A 5,656-nucleotide genomic window follows, 5' to 3' on the forward strand; every position below is an offset into this window, starting at 1 on the left:
TGCTGAGGACCATCTCCAACCGCTGCAGATGCTGTTCTATGGAGGTAGAGAAAACAATGACATCATCCAGATAGAGAAGGACTGACTGAAGGCTCTGGTCACCAAATATTCTTTCCATAAGTCTCTGAAAAGTCCCAGGAGCATTACACAAGCCAAAAGGCATTCTCTCAAACACAGTCCAAAAGGCGTACAAAAGGCTGTCTTGGCTCTATCCTTCTCAGCGACAGGGACCTGATTGTAGCCACTTGCCAGATCTAATGTGGAGAACCATTGAGCGCCAGCAAGAGCATCCAGAGTTTCCTCCCGATGGTGGGTAGTGGGTAGGCATCTTTCCGAGTTTTAGCATTGAGTTGCCGGTAATCCACACACATCCTAATCTCTCCAGTCTTCTTGCGCACCAACACAATGGGGGAAGCATAAGGACTGCTGCTCTCCCGGATGACTTTACTATCAAGCAGCTGCTTAATGTGATCCTTAACTGCCTGCCACTGCGTAGGGGGAATTCGTCTATATCTTTGGCGGACAGGGACCTCATCAAGAAGTGGAATCTCATGTACAATCTCATTAGTACACCCTAGGTCTCCCTCATGTTTAGCGAAGACTTGACTATACTTCCCTATCAGCTCCCTTGCCTGTATTTCTTCTGCGGGTGAAAGCCCTGGCCAACGTAAGGCTGAAATAGTTTCAGAAATGGTAACTGGGGCCTCTGCAACAACCTGTGCGCTGACTACCGTCACGACTTCCTCCACCACCCTCCACATGTTCCTCCTCAAAACTCAGTTCTGACCCCTCAATCCCCTCAACAAAATGCAATGTACCCAACACCTGTTTAAAGTGGACTGCAGCTCCGGTGGCTCCCACATTAACCACCGGCACAAAGCACAACACCGTTTTCGACTGTCACTAGGGAAGGGGACAAAAGCAGGCCTGGAGCAAGATCTGAGCCCCCAGGCTCTAAAAGCATGGTGGTGGGCGGAGCGTATGGAATTTTTGGGCAGGTCACTTGCACAAACTTTACTGATCCAGCGGGTATAAACTCCCCAGTCCTGCTGAGGACACGAACACTACCCCCCGGAACTAGTGGGCAGGCCTCGAGTCTGTGACAGTAGCGGAGAGCTGGCCCCCAGCCTGTCTCTGCCTGGATGGCAGACAAAGAGGCAGACAAAGAGGAAAACAATGCGTCCCCTTGTTGGGCAAATAGCTCTCTGTAGCATTCTGTGATTACATTCATCCCCAAAAGCCCTGGCACATTGTGTTGCTGTAAGGCAGAAGCAGTGTCTTTCAACACCAAGACCCCACGACTTGGAATCTTTTTACCCAACACCTGGATATCCAACTCATATCCAACATAGGGAATCTCTAGGCCGTTGGCAGCCTTCAAAGCTAACCACCCGCATGTTTTAAGTTTAGGGGCATCCCAGTGTTGAAACACCTTTTTAAAGAGTGACTCTGTTATGGTTGTGACCATAGAACCTGTGTCCAGCAAACACTTTACCTTTACACCACCCATCTGTACCTCTACCACAGGACATTTACCTATGAGGGGTCGCAGGTTGTTTGCAAGGGGAGGGGCCTGCTTAGGGTGACCATCATAAACAATGTGATCATTAGCGATTGATTCTTCTGCAAAACCCATACCTGACGATATTACAGCAGCTGGAGCCGGGCTGCATTCTGGCCGGTCACTGGGTACGCTGGATGCTTGTGGCCTCTGACCCTGGCGGAGGACATGCCCAGGCTTCCGACAGCGGAGGCAAATGGGTTGGCCATCTGCAGTAAACTGGTAGTTGGGCTTATTGACACGAGAAACAGATTGGTCAAGTACAGTTTCCATCTTAGACAGACCTTTTATAATGCTTTCAATTTGCAACTGCTGTTTCTTAAATAGTTCTTGCAAAGAAACCAGATCGGGTCCAGCCCCAACAGCATGGCAAGCTCCACCTAAATTTACATCTGCCCCACATTGATGTAGGCCAGCTCGAGCATGTCCTGCAGGCCTCTCACCCTCTTCAGCCCACCTGATTCCCTCCTGACGCAGTGATAAAAAAGAAATTTCCGGACGTTGCCTTATGAGACTCTTTAACTCGGCGCAAGGCCATATCCCGCACATACTCCACAAAACTGGTCCCTAGCCAGAATATCTGGATCCATCAACCTATTTGGATATGCACGTTTGATAGTCTCAATCATTTCCCACAAAGAATGGAGAATTCCTTTAAAGACTCTCCCTCTTTGTTTTCGATCAAAAACTGTTTTTGCAGGCTTTAACAAAGGAGGAGGATGGAACCATACAGCTCTTTCAGAATGACTAAAATTGTATCAGGATTTCCCTCTCCACCAAAGTACGAAATCATGATTCAGTTTTTGCTTCCCCCTCCAAATGATCATAAGAAAGAGAGCCTTCTCTCTGGCAGTCATGTGCCTGTCTCTCAAACATGACCTGCAACTGTTCTATCCAATCATATATGACATGTCAAGCTTAGAGCTGGAGCCTGAAAGTAGGGACATTTTCATGCTTCTTTTAAGTAATCCTGTCCGACAACGCCAAAATGTGGTAACCGTTGACTGAGGTTACCACATGTAAAGCTAGTCAATGACAACGCCACCTCCTGCTAAGGGCAGGAGGAAACCCGTGGACCCTAAATGTAAGTCGTGGGAATGATTTTAAAGCTTCCCCTAAATGGGTTCAATTAATTACAGAGGCAATGAATTCCAAAAACATAACAGCTTTATTTGAACAAGTGTTTGGAAACTGTTAAAATGTCAATTCATGTAAAGTATACCACATATAATTCAACATGTATATAGTTACCCTCCTCAGTGGGCAGGCCCGGTCCGCTGGGTTGCAGTGCCTGCTCTAATCGTGAGGACAAAACAAGAAAAGCCACACACACCAAAACAACATAAGCATGCAATATTTAAACCACAATCTCTATAAAATAATAACAGTGAGATATTAGCATACAGAAAATAAAGTGTCACACCGTGCAGTCCCTACACTGAAGGCAGGCAGCGTTCCACCCCGGGCCAGCCTACACCGCAGAGGAGCGGCAACCTACGACACCAACAATACAATGATTATACTGCCAATACGAAGAAAATGCCATGAAGAAATGAACAAGAAAATACAAAAGAAACACTATAGGACAGTGGCTGGCCTGGTCCTTTTGAAAAGGAAACAACATAACATGTTAGTTGCCAGCCTCATTCACCAACTCAATATAAAATTAAAGAGTTAAAAACAAGGGCATACTTCCACAGAGTAGATTTCCAACTCAGCTTAATCCTGCCGGGGAAATGGTCACTTAATATCCCAGGTAGCTGGGCCGGTTGTGTGCATTAAGCTCTGTAAAAACACATAAATAAGTTTCCTTAAAACACAATTAAAAACGTCGGTTTAAAAACGCCATTTAAAAGCAAATTACTCATACACAGACCCGGTCTTGTGCTTGTCGGGAGAGTTTCCCTCCGTAAAATGGCAAAAAATCCTTCGTCTTGCACTCGCCCTAAATAAAACCAAACTAAATGAGCCACGTTGCATAAGTTAATTTAAAAGACCATAAAACCACCTTAAAACTGTTATTCCTACCTTTGTGAGAGGAGAAGACCAGTGACAGGCAGCCAAGAGAGACTTTCTTGAAACTGACGGCAAACTTTTATGGCTTTCCTGTTTACCCGGTCACCGTGTAAACATGTGACCGCATCAGGTGACAACCGTCAGGTGACAATGACGTCATATTCCCACATATCATAGCCACGGTTTGACAAGTTTATCATAACTTAATAATGGGATGGGATGCATTTTCATCAGTTGACATTGGTATTCACCATATTTTAACATGCATGGTAGTTTCTCCTCTTTCTATTACAATTCATCCCTGATGGAAAATCACTTGGTAACAGTTTTCATGGGGGTCAGTCTGAGCGAGACAATTCACTTCTGACCACAAATGTAAACGTTATGGTGGCTGGTAAAAAATCACTGAAGTCAGGGGATAAATCTTCATAGAACATGGGTGCCTGAACAGAACTGAATGAATACATCTAATAGTGGATGAACAATTCAAGTGTTGACCAGCCAACTGATAGGTACTGCATTTTCTTGTTAATGGGATTTAAGTATATGTCAACCTCAATATGTGTGGATAAAGTCAATTTAGAAGCTGTTCTGAGCAATTGCAGAAGATTTGTATCCTTGAAAACTTGTTTTAAACTGCCAGAAGGGATGGGCAACACAGAATTATTCTTAAATGTTAATCATTTTTCCCCGTGCATCAATAGCTTTGTCACAGTTTTTTATCCCATCATATGGTTTCAGCAGTTCCTCCCGACACGTTTGTGAGAAATCCTTAAAAGTTTGTTTTTGAATGTATTCATTGTGTTTAAGCAGCGACAAACATTTCCTTTTGGGCATGTCATCGTAGGGGTTTGTATATCTAAGACCATTTACAAGTAAAAACACAAAGAAAATAACGTGATTTTGCTTTGCAAAAGCATTAGTTTTACATTAGCTATCAAATCATTTGCCAAAAAAAATCTGTAATTTTACTAAGAAATGTTTTTATAATACTATTACATATTTTTCTTTTAACATATATTAATTGTTAGAATAGAGTCCATACACCTCTAAAAAACAGAATACATATTTAAATGATATAAAAAAACCTTAAAGACAGAAGATTACTGTTATTTTAAAAAATACCGTAAATTCAAGATTCAAGGCTTTATTGTCATTTGTACATTAGATTCAGTGTAGATATGTCAATGAAAAACTGAAAGTCACATGCTCCTCCAACAGTGCAACATATATATATAGAACATAGAACAAATAAAACAGATACAATAGTGCAAGTAAATACAATTTAAAATAGAATAGAAATAGTGCAAGAAGAGTCTATATGCAAGTAAACGGAATATGATTGCACAGCCGTACCAGGCCGTGATGCAGCCAGTCAGGATCCTCTCTATGGATCACCTGTAGAAGGTCAGGATCCTCTCTATGGTGCACCTGTAGAAGGTCAGGATCCTCTCTATGGTGCACCTGTAGAAGGTCAGGATCCTCTCTATGGTGCACCTGTAGAAGGTCAGGATCCTCTCTATGGTGCACCTGTAGAAGGTCAGGATCCTCTCTATGGTGCACCTGCCAGTGGCAGTGGGAAGGATGTTGTGCGCATACTCAACCCAAGTGAGGTGCTCGCTCCAGGAGGATGGATTATGGGACACCAGGCAGCGCAAGCAGGTCTCCAGTTCCTGGTTCAGGTGCTCTGTCTGGCCGTTAGACTCCGGATGGTATCCAGACGAGAGACTGACCGTGGCACCAATGAGGCTGCAGAATTCCTGCCAGAAACGAGACACAAACTGGGGACCCCCGATCGGACACAATATCCTTTGGGAAACCATGCAGACGAAACACATTATGCATCATGACCTCAGCCGTTTCCTTAGCTGAGGGCAATTTGGGCAGAGCAATCAAATGTGTCATCTTAGAAAAAAGGTCCACTACCGTGAGAACTTGTGGTATTTCCTCTAGAGAGGGGCAGGCCAGTGACGAGTCCATGGAAATCTCTGACCAGAATCTGTTGGGAATAGGAAGTGGTTGTAACAATCCAATTGCCAAGTCAGCGCTCCTACCACACGGTTTAATGGAATGATGGGT

This window comes from Gymnodraco acuticeps, unplaced genomic scaffold, assembly GCF_902827175.1.
Source record: "Gymnodraco acuticeps unplaced genomic scaffold, fGymAcu1.1, whole genome shotgun sequence".
In the NCBI taxonomy this organism is placed as follows: Eukaryota; Metazoa; Chordata; class Actinopteri; order Perciformes; family Bathydraconidae; genus Gymnodraco; species Gymnodraco acuticeps.